Genomic DNA, 12308 nt, shown 5'->3' with positions numbered 1-12308 from the left:
AATACAGAGCTTTGTCATTAGGGGCAAGGTGTTGCAGGTTTATTGATGAGGATGTGGATGGTGATGGTGATGGAGAACATAATTCTGGTATTTAAGGGGTTGAGGAGTGCTGCATGTACTCCACTCAGGGCAGCATATTCAGAGCTTTATGCATATCGTCCAGTAGGATTTTGCCCCACATTTGGAGATACATGTTATTATCCCCAAGATAATGAAGAAACAGCTCCAGGAACGCTTGTGCAAAGTCGCCCAGAGGAGGAGGGTCAGAAGGCAGATTCAAAACATGGTTTGTCTAGATTTAAAACTCTTGTGAGCCCCACACCACCAGCCACTTAAGAAGGCAATTGTACTTTGAGATTTTATCAGTCTCAGTTGGCTTTGGGGCCAGGATGTGTGTTCATTCATTCATCAGTCCATTCAGAAAATATATATGGAGTACCTAATATTTGGTAGCCACAGCCCAAGCCCATGAGAGGAACAGTGAACAAAACACACATCTTTGCATGACTTTTTTATTGTGGTTATATAAAAAAAAGACACAGCATGAATTCTACTCTCTGAACAAATTTTTCAATGTACGGTACATACAGTATTGTTAATTGTATGCACATTGTTGCACAGCACATTGCTAGAGTTTTTTCATTCTGCCTGACTGAAACTATACACATTGCACAACTCCACATTTCTCTTTCCTCCTAGGCGGTGGCAACCACCATTCTACATTGTTTCTGTGAGTTTGACCACTTTAGATATCCCATGTAAGTGTAATCATGCATCATTTCTCCTTACACGACTGGCTTGTTTCACTTAGTATAATGTCCTAAAGTTTCATTCATATTGTAGCATATGACATAATTTCCTTCCTTTATAAAACTGAATAATATTCCATTGTATATATTTACCGCATTTTGTTTATCCATTCATCTGTTGATGTACGATTAGGTTGAGTCCACATCTTGGCTATTATGACTAATGCTGCAGTGAACATGGGAGCACAGCTAACTCCTTGAGATCTTGATCTCAATTCATTTATATAAATACTTTGAAGTGAGATTGCTGAATCATATGGTAGTTCTCTTTTTAAAATTTTGAGGAAACTTCGTACTGTTTTTCAAAGCAGCTGCACCATTTACTTTCCCACCAACAGTGCAGAAGGGTTCCAATTTCTCCACATCCTCAGCAACACTTGTTATTTTCTTTTCTTTTTTTAAAATATTTTAATTTAGATGAAGAGATTACATGTGAGTGTTTGTTACACTGTTGTGTTATGTACTGGTGAAGATTGTGCTTCTAATTCACTTATTACCCAAATAGTGAATATTGTACCCAATAGACAATTTTTCAGTCTTCCCTGTTGTCTCACCCTCCCCTGTTTTGGAGTCTCCAATGTCTATCACTTCCATCTTTATTTCCATGTGCACCCATTGTTTAGCACTGATTTATAAATGAGAACATGTAGTATTTGATTTTCTGTTTCTGAGCTACTTCACTTAAGATAATGACCTCCAGCTCCATCCATGTTGCTGCAAAGGACATTCATTCCTTTTTGTGGCTCAGTGGTATTCCATTTTATGTGTGTATGCATGTGTGTGTGTGTATGTGTGAGTATACATGGTATTTAATATATATATAATACATATATGTATATATGTATATTACATCAATAAATATTATTTATATAATTATATATACATAAGTATATGTATTATATATTATAAATAATAATATAAATATTATTTATTGATGTGATATACCATATTAAATGTGATACACGTGCACGCACGCGCGCACACACACACAGAGACATTTTCTTTATCCAGTCAACCATTGGATAGACACTTACGTTAGTTCTATGACTCTCCTATTGTGAATATTGCTGTGATGAACATACAAGTTCAGATTTTTTTTTTTATAAAACAGTTTATTTTTCTTTGAAGAAATACCCAGTGTTGGAATTGCTGAGTTGAATGGAGTTCTATTTTCAGTTTTTTGAGATACCTCCATATTGTTTTTGTAAAGGTTGAACTAATTTGCATTGCCTCCAACAGTGTATGAGCATTCCCTTTTCTCTGCATCCATGCCAACATTTGTTATATTTTACTTTTAACTCTAGTCATTGTGAGATGATATCTTATTGTGGTTTTAACTTATATTTCTCTGATGTTTAATGATGTTGAGCAATTTTTATGTTTGTTTTTCACTTATTATTTCTTTTGATAAATGTCTGTTCATGTCTTTGCTAGTTTTTAATGGGGCGTGTTGTTTGTATTTTATTGAGATTTTGAATTCCTTATAGATTCTGGATATTAGTCCTTTGTGAGAGGCATAATTTGCAAATATTTCTCCCATTCTATAGGTTGTCTGTTTACTCTGTTGATTATTTATTTTGTTGTATCGAAGACTTTTAGTTTAATTAAATCTTATGTCTATTTTTATTTTTGTTTCATTTGATTTTGGAGTATTCATCAAAAGTTATTTGCCTAGACCAATCTCCAGAGGAGTTTTTTTCTAGCTTTCTTCCAGAATTGGTATATCTTCAGGTCTTACTTTTAAGCCTTTCATCCATATTGCCAATTTTTGTATAAAGTGAAAGATAAGGGTCGATTTTCATTCTTCTGCATATGGCTAACCAATTTTCCCAACAACATTTTTTGAATAGGACGTCCTTTTAAGATTTGTTATTTTTGTCAACTTTATTGATGATCAGTGGGTTGTAGGTACGTGGCTTTATTTCTGGGTTCTTTATTCTGTTTCACTGATCAATGCATCTCTTTTTGAACCAGTACCACATTGTTTTAGTTACTAAATTCTTGTAGTGTAATTTGAAGTCAGGCAATATGATGCCTCTGGATGTGTTTTTCTTGTTTAGTAATTCTTTGGCTCTTTGGGCTCTTTTTGGGTTTTGCGTGAACTTTAGGACTGTTTTTTTTCTAATTCTATGAAAAATGATGTTGGCAATTTGATAGGGATTGTGTTGAATCTGTGGATTATTGTGGACAGTGTTATCATTTTAATTATATCAATTCTTCCAACCCATGAGCATGGGATGTTTTCCATTTGTTTGTCATCTATGATTTCTTTCATCAGTGCTTTGTAGTTTTCTTTGTAGAAATCTTTCACTCCTTGCTTAAATGTATTTATAGGTATTTCATCTATTTGTTACTATTGTAAATGGGATTGAGTTCTTGATTTGGATCTCAGCCCAAATAATTACTTTTTAAAAATAGGAAGTTTCATGAGTTTGCATATTCTCCTCTCACGGGACCATGCTAATCTTTCCTGTATCATTCTAATTTTAGTATATGTGCTGCTGAAGAGAGCACCAAACATTACTGATGTATAAAAATGCTACTGACTTTTATACATCAATTTTGTAAGGTTCATTTGCTCTATAGTCACTTATGTCTAGAGTTTCTTTGTTGATTTCCTGCCCCAATAATCTGGTAATATCAATAGGGTGTTGAGTTACTCACTATTATTTTATTGGTATCAATCTGTTTTCCTGGTCTAGTAGTATTTGTTTTATGAAACTGGATGCTCCAATGTTGGGTGCATATATATTTAGGATAGCTACATCTTCTTCTTGTATTGAACCCTTCATCATTATCTAATATCCTACTTAGTATAATTTTTACTGATATTGGTTTATAGTCTGTCTTATGTGATATAAAGATGGCTGGTCATGCTCATTTTTGTTTTGTTTTCCATTTGTATATGTCTTTTTTTACCCCTTTACTTTGTCTGTAGTAGTTTTTAGCCAAAAGTAACTATCTTGTAGGTAGCAGATTGTTGTGTCTTTTTTTCTTTAAAATACAATTTTCCATTTTGTATGTTTTAGGTAAAGCATTTAGGCCATTTATATTCAAGAGGAATATTGATATGAAAGGTTTTGTTCCTGTCATAGTGTTGCTAGCTAGTTGCCTTGGAGTTTCAATTGTGTAATTGCTTTATAAGAGTTGTGAGATTTGTAGTTAGGTATCCTTTTATGATAGTGAATATCATCCTTTTTGTTTCCATGTTACAAATCCTTTGAGTATTTTCATTTGACTAGTCTAATGGTAACACATTTTCTTTGCAGTTATTTGTTTGAGAAGGACTTTAGTTTTGCTTCATTTTTGAAGTTTTGTTTGGTAAGATATGAAATCCTTGACTGGCATTTTTTGTATATAAAGAGACTAAAAATAGGCTCCTAATCTCATCTGCTTATAATTTCTGCTAAAATAACTGCTGTTAGTCTGATGGATTGCCTGTGAAGGGATTCATCACTTCTCTCTTACCCATCTTAGGATTTTTTCCTTCATATTGACTTTGGATAGTCTGATGACTATATTCCTTCATGAAGTTTTTCTTGAAATGTATCATCTAAGAGGTCTCTTAACTTGTTGTATCTGGTTGACTAAATCTCTCCCAAGACCAGGGAAATTTTCCTGAAATATTTTGTTAAATATATTTCTCATACTTTTTACTTTTTTGTCTTCTCCTTCTGCAATACCTATAACTCATAGGTTTGGATGCTTTACAAAATCTCTTATTTCTCAAAAGGTTTTTTCATTTTTTCATTTTTTTAATTTTTTATTTTTTTGTCTGGTTAGTTTGAAAGATCTGTCTACTAGCTCTGAAATTCTCTTTTCCACTGGTCTAGCCAGTTGTAAAAAGTGTCAGCTGTCTTTTCTTAATCCTTCAACAAATTTTTATTTCCTGAAGTTATATTGTTTTAAATGATATCTGTCTCTTCTTTTATACCCTAAATTGCTTTTCTGATTTAATTGTGTTGGCTTCAACTTTCACTTGGATCTCACTGTGCTTCTTAAAAATCAATATTTTGAGTTCTTTATCTGGTATGTCAAATATTTCATTTTGGTTAGAATTCCTTGCTGGAGGGCTAGTGTGACCCTTTGGAGATGTAATCCTCTGGTTTTTCATACTTTCATAGTTGTTTCTCTGGTTCCTTCTCATGAAAGGAAGCTACATCTCTTCCTTATTTGTTGAATTTGCTTTCATTTAGATGGGAATTTTCCTTTATATAGTATGTTGTATAGGGTCTTTTGGCTTTGTTTCTGGGTACTTTCAGCAGCAGAGTCTCTATAAGTTTCTTAGTTACAGATAGCCTTTTGTGGTGTTTTTTTTTGAAATGCTGATTCCAGTTGCAATGTATGGGACATGTGGTCAGGCTCACAGCCTCTAGTGGGGCTAGGGTGACAGAAGTCTCAGGAAGCTTATCTTATTCCCTAGTACTGTGCACTTGTGTCAGCAGATTTTCTACTGTATTGTGCCATTCAACCTCTAGGCCAGTAGGTAGTACTTATAGGTAAGATTTGGCTGCAGCTAATGCAGATTGGTACATATGTGATCCTGTTTACTGGGAGAAACTCTCTATTGCCTTAGGAAGAGGGCTAATTTTTCTCAGATGAACACTGCTTTCCTACCTTCTCCTCCCTGGGATCTGAGGTGTCCTTTGCTCTTCTGATAAATTTCCATTTTCCTTCTTGAATTAAAGCTCACAGCCTTGATCTTTACATACTATTTTGCGATTTCCAAGTAGTTGAAACTTGCTAAAAGCCTCTAATCTATCATCTTGTTAAAAACAAATGAACAAACAAATAAAAAACAACAAAAATATCCCAGATTTGTTATTTTCTGTTTTTTCAAATGCCCATTCTATCAGATGTGAGGTGATATCTCACTATTGTTTTCAGTTTCATTTCCTTGTTGATTAGCCATAGTGAGAATCTTTTCATATACATGTTGCCACTTGTATGTCTTCTTTGAAGAAATGTCTATTCATATACTTATTTTGTATATTTTTAATTGAGTTGTATGGTTTTCTTGTATATTTTGGATATTAACCACTTACGCAGTTTAGAAATATCTTCTCTCATTCTGTAGGTTACCTTTTCGCTTTATTGGTTGTTTCCTTTGCTGCACATAAACTTTTAGATTGACATATTCCAAATTGTCTATTTTTGTGTTTGTTGCTTGTGGTTTTCATGTTACATCCAACTATTTGATGCCAATATAGTGTTATAAAGATTTGCCTTCATGTTTTCTTCTAGGAGTTTTGCAACTTTAGATCTTATGTCTTTAATCCACTTAGACTTGATTTTTGTGTATGGCATAGGATAAAATTCCATTTTCATTTTTGCATGTAGATATTCAACTTTACCAAATCTATTTATAGAAAAGACTATCCTTTCCCCACTGTGTATTCTCGGTATCTTTGTTGGAGATCATTTGACCATACATGTGTGGGTTTATTTCTGGGCTCTCTATTCTATGTTATTAGATTACATGTCTATCTTTATGCCAGTACTATACTCTTGATTACTATAGTTTTTTCATATGTATTGAATTGCAGAAGTGTGGGGCTTTCCATGATTGTTCTTTCTCAAGATTGTTTTGGTTCTATGGGATTCTTTATGTTTCCATATTAAATTTAGTATTTTTTTTCTAATTCTGAAAAAAAAGTCATTGAGATTTTCATAGGGGTTGCATTGATATTGTACATTGCTTTATATAATAAGAATATTTTAGCAATATTAAGTCTTCCAAGCCACAAACACAGTATGTCTTTCCATTTATTTACGTCTTCTTTATTCTTTGAACAATGTTTTGTAATTTTCAATGTGCAAGCTTTTCACATCCCTGGATAAGTTTACTCTTAATTGCTTCTTTTTGGATGCTAATATAAGTAGGACTACTTTTTAAATTTCCCTTTTAGATTTTTTTGTTGTTGTTGCAAGAAATACAACGGATATTTGTATGTTGATTTTGTATCCTGAAAGTTTACTGAATTTGTTCATTATTTCTAACAGGATTTTAAAAAGTCTTTAGAGTTTTCTGTATATGAGATCATATCATCCGCAAACAGGGACTTAGGTTTGGAGGCACATATGCAGGTTTGTTATATGGGTAAGTTGCATGTTGCAGGGGTTGACGTACATGCAACTTACCCATATAACTGTGCTAATAAGCATAGTCCTGATAGTTTTTTTTATTTTTAATCCTCTATCCTCAAATAGGCCCCAGTGTATATTATTCCCTTCTTTGTGTCCATATGTACCCAGTGTTTAGCTCCCATTTATAAATGAGAACGTGCTGTATTTGGTTGTCTGTTCCTACATTAATCCGCTTAGGAAAATGGCCTGCAGCTGCATCCATGTTGCTACAAACAAAAGGCATGATGGTATGCTTTTTTTTTTATGGATAGTGTTCCATGCTGTATAGATACCATGTGTACCATATTTTCTTTATTGAATCACTGTTGGGCATCTAGGTTGATTCCATGTATTAGTTATTTAGAACAATGCTGCAATGAGCATACACCTGCATGTGTCTTTACGGCATAACAGTTTATTTACCTTTGGATATATATCCAATAATGCATTTTCTGGGTCAGATGGTAGTTCTGTGTTAAGTTCTTTGAGAAGTCTTCAAAATGCTTCCCATAATGGCTGAAATAATTTAGCCTCTACCAAGCAGTACATAACCATTCCCTTTTCTCTTCAACCTTGCCAGCATATGTAATTTTTGACTTTGTTATAGTAGCCATTCTGACTAGGTGAGATACTATCTCATTGTGGTTTTGATTTGCATTTCTCTGATGATTGGTGATGCTGAGCACTCATAATGCTTTTTGGCCACATGTGTCCTCTCTTGAGAAGTATCTGTTCATGTCCTTTTTTAAAGGGGCTGTTTTCTGCTTGTAAATTTGTTAAAGTTCCTTATAGATTCTGGATATTAGACCTTTGTCAGATGCATAGTTTGCAAAATATTTTCTCCCATTCTGTAAGTTGTCTGTTTGCTCTGTTGATAGTTTATTTTGATGTGTGGAAACTCTTTAGTTTATTTAGATAACATTGGTCAACTTTCTTTCTTGTTACAATTATGCTTAGTATCTTCATCATAAAATTTTTGCCAGGCTCTATGTTCAGAATGGTATTTCTTAGGTTATTCATATGGTTAGGCTCTGTGTCCCCACCCAAATCTCATCTTGAATTATAATCCCCGTAATTCCCACATGTCAAGTGTGGTACCTGGTGGAAGGTGATTGGATCATGGAGGCAGATTCCCCCATGCTGTTCTCATGACAGTGAGTGAGTTCTCACAGGATCTAATGGTTTCATAAACATTTGAGAATTCCTTCTACATGTGCAGTCTGTCTCTCTTTTTCACCTGTGCCATGTAAGATGTGCCTCTTCCCCTTCCACTATGATTGTAAATTTCCTGAGGCCTTCCCAATCATGTGGAATGAGTCTATTAAACCGCCTTCCTTTATAAATTACCCAGTCTTGGGTATTTATTTATAACAATGTAGGAACAAAACAATACACTTGTCTTCAAGGATTTTTATAGTTTTTTGTTTTAACTTTAAGTCTTTAATCTATCTTGAGTTAATTATCGTATATGGTATAAGGAAGGGGTCCAGTTTCAATCTTTTACATATGACTAGCCAGTTGTCCCAGCACCATTTATTAAATAGGGAGTCCTTTCTCCGTTGCTTATTTTTGTTGGTGTGCAGCATTATTTCTAGGTTCTCTAGTCTATTCCATTTGTTTATGTGTTTGCTCTTGTACTAGTTCCATGCTGTTTCGGTTTCTGTATCCTTTTATTATAGTTTGAAATCAGGTAATGTGATGCTTTAGCTTTGTTCTTTTTGCTTAGAATTGCTTTGACTCTTCAGGGTCTTTTGTGGTTCTATATGCATTTTAGAGTTTTGTGAAAAATGTCATCAATATTGTTGTAGGTATAGCATTGAATCTGTACATTGCTTTGGGAAGCATGGCCATTTTAATGATACTGAATCTTTTTATGTATGAGAATGAAATATGTTTCCATTTGTTTGTGTCATTCCTAATTTCTTTCAGCAGTGTTTTATAATTCTCATTATAGAGATTTTTCATGTCCCTGGTTAGGTCTATTTCTGGTGGGGGGGGGAGGGGTGGTGCTTCTTAGCTTGGATATTGTTGGTGTATGCAAATGCTTCTCATTTTTGTACACTTGTATCCTGAACCTTTGCTGAATTTGTTTAAAAGATCTAGGAGCTTTGGGCAGAGATTATGGCATTTTCTCCATATAAAATTACATCATCTGTGAAGAGAGATAGTTCAACTACCTCTCTTCCTATTTGGATGCATTTTACTTCTTTGTTTAGCCTGATTGCTCTGGCTGCAACTTCCGCTACTATGTTGAATAGGAGTGGTGAGAGTGAGCATTCTTGTCATTTCTCAAGGGGAATGCTTCCAGTTTTTGCCCATTCAGTATGATGTTGGCTGTGGGTTTGTCATAGATGCTTCTTATTTTGAGGTATATTCCTTTAATGCCTAGTTTGTTGAGGGTTCTTAACATGAAGCGATGTTGAATTGTATCAAAAGTTTTTCTGCATCTATTTAGATAATCATGTGGTTTTGTTTTCAGTTCTGTTTATGTGATTAATCACATTTATTGATTGGTATATGTGGAATCAACCTTGCATCCCAAGAATAAAGCCTACTTGATCATGGGGGATTACTTTTTGAATTACTGATGGAATCAGTTTGCTAGTATTTTGTTGAGAATTTTTCCATCTATGTTCATTAGGAATATTGACCTGAAGTTTTCTTTTTTCATTGTGCCTCTGCCAGGTTTTGGTATCAGAATGATCTTTTGGGAGAACCCACTCCCGATAGTTAACGTGGGTTCTTTTCTATTTCCTAGGCATCTCTGCTGGTTTGAGAAATAAAGGGAAAGAGTACAAGAGAGAGAAATTTAAAGCTGGGTGTGGCCGGGCGCGGTGGCTCAAGCCTGTAATCCCAGCACTTTGGGAGGCCGAGACGGGTGGATCACGAGGTCAGGAGATCGAGACCATCCTGGCTAACATGGTGAAACCCCGTCTCTACTAAAAATACAAAAAACTAGCCGGGCGAGGTGGCGGGCGCCTGTAGTCCCAGCTACTCGGGAGGCTGAGGCAGGAGAATGGCGTGAACCCGGGAGGCAGAGCTTGCAGTGAGCCGAGATTGCGCCACTGCACTCCAGTCTGGGCGACAGAGCGAGACTCCGCCTAAAAAAAAAATAAAAAATAAAAAATAAAAAAATAAATAAAGCTGGGTGTCTGGGGGAGACATCACATGTCAGCAGGATCTGTGATGTTCCCCAAGCTGTAAAACCAGCAAGTTTTTATTAGTGATTTTTAAAAGGGAAGGGAGTGCACGAATAGGGTGTGGGTCACAGAGATCACACGCTTCACAAGGTAATAAATTATCACAAAGCAAATGGAGGCAGGGAGAGATCACAGACCACTGGATGGGGCAAAATTAAAATAACTAATGAAGTTTCAGGCATGCATTGTCATTGATAACATCTTTTCAGGAAACAGGGTTTGAGAGCAGACAACCTGTCTGACCAAAATTTATTAGGCGGGAATTTCCTCATCCTAATAAGCCTGGGAGCCCTGCAGGAGACTGGGGCTTATTTCATCCCTTCGGCTTCAACCATAAAAGGCGGCCGCCTTAAGGGGGCCATTCATAGACCTACCCTCAGGGAGCATTCTCTTTCTCAGGGATGTTCCTTGCTGAGAAAAAGAATTCAGCGATATTTCTCCTATTTGCTTTTGAAAACAAAAGAAATATAGCTCTGTTCCGTCCCAGCTCACCGGCAGCCAGAAGTCTTATCTCTCTTGTTCCCTGAACATTGCTGTTATCCTGTTCTTTTTTCAAGATGCCCAGATTTCATATTGTTCAAGCACACATGCTCTACAAACAATTTGTGCAGTTAACACAATCGGTCCTGAGGCGACATATATCCTCCTCAGTTTAAGAAGAAGATGACGGGATTAAGAGATTAAAGTAAAGACAGACATAGGAAATCACAAGAGTATTGATGGGGGCAGTGGTAATTGTTCATGAAATCTTCACAATTTATGTTCAGAGATTTCAGTAAAGACAGGCATAAGAAATTATAAAAGTATTAATTTGGGGAACTAATAAATGTCCATGAAATCTTCACAATTTATGTTCTTCTGCCACGGCTTCAGCCGGTCCATCCGTTTGGGGTCCCTGACTTCCCGCAACAATGATCCTAGCCTCATAGAATGAGTTAGGGAGGAAATCCTTCTGCTCTAATTTTTAGAATAATTTCAATAGAATTTATATCATATCTTCCTTATTATCTGGTAGAATTCAGCTGAAAATACATCTGGTCCAGATTTTCTCTGGTGGGTAAGCTATGATTACCGGTAAGTTATGATTGTGGGTAAGTTATGATTAAATTTCAGAACTTGTTATTTGTCATTTAGGTGTTTCAGTTTCTTCCTGTTTCAATCTTGGGAGGTTGCATGTTTCTAGGATTTTATCCATTTCTTCTAAGATTTCTAGTTTGTGTGCGTAGAAGTGTTTGTAATAGTCTCTGAGGGTGTTTCCCTATTTCTGCTGGGTCAGTGGTAATGTTTCCTTTGCCATTTCTAATTATATCTATTTATATTTAGATTATATCTAAAAAAACCTGAAGACTCCACCCGAAAAAAAATTGTAGATGTGATGAATGAATTCAGTAAAGTTGTAGGATACAAAATCAGTGTAAAAAAATTAATAATATTTCTATATTCTAATAACGATCTAGCCAACGAAGAAATCAAGAAAGCAACCCCATGTACGGTAGCTATGAAAAAGTAACAAAATACTTACGAATAATTTTAACCAAGGAAATGAAAGGCCTCTATAAGGGAAACCACAAAATACTGATGAAAGAAATTGAATATGACACAAATGAATGGAAAAAGATCTGATGCTCTTGTTTTAGAAGAATTAATATCAATAAAATGACCATATTGCCCAAAGCAATCTATAGATTTAATGCAATCTTTGTCAAAATACCAACATCATTCTCAAAATCATAAAAAAGTCCTGAAATTCATATGGAATCATAGAAGAGCCTGAATCATCAAAGCAATTTTAAACAAAAATAACTACACTGGAGGCATCACATTACCTGACTTCAAAATATGTGGCAAGGCTATCTAGCCAAAGCAGCATGATATTGGTATAAGAATAGACACATAGACCAATGGAGCAGAATAGAGAACTCGCAAATAAAGCCACACTTGAAGAGCCAACTGATTTTTGGAAAAGCTAAAAAGAACTTATACTGGGAAAGGGACACACTCTTCAGTAAATGGTTCTGGGAAAATTTGGATAGTCACATGCAGAAGAATGAAACTGGACCTTGTCTCTCACCATATGCAAAAATCAATTCAAATGAATTACAGACATATAAATGTAAGACCTGAAATTATAAGAATAGTAGAAGAAAACAGGGAAAACTCTCCTGGACTTTGT

At 35.2% G+C, this 12308-nt stretch overlaps 1 non-coding gene across 1 annotated transcript; it reads right to left on the bottom strand.

Moving 5' to 3' along the window:
- Window positions 1-3217: 3217 nt before the first annotated feature.
- LOC115893333 lies at window positions 3218-3323 on the bottom strand. The gene has a single exon (XR_004053349.1). It is a non-coding gene; the product is annotated as a U6 spliceosomal RNA (small nuclear RNA).
- Between the last annotated feature and the right edge of the window lie 8985 nt (window positions 3324-12308).

This window comes from Rhinopithecus roxellana, chromosome 14 (assembly GCF_007565055.1).
Source record: "Rhinopithecus roxellana isolate Shanxi Qingling chromosome 14, ASM756505v1, whole genome shotgun sequence".
Classification (NCBI taxonomy): Eukaryota; Metazoa; Chordata; class Mammalia; order Primates; family Cercopithecidae; genus Rhinopithecus; species Rhinopithecus roxellana.
This window is presented reverse-complemented; position numbering and strand designations above follow the sequence as displayed.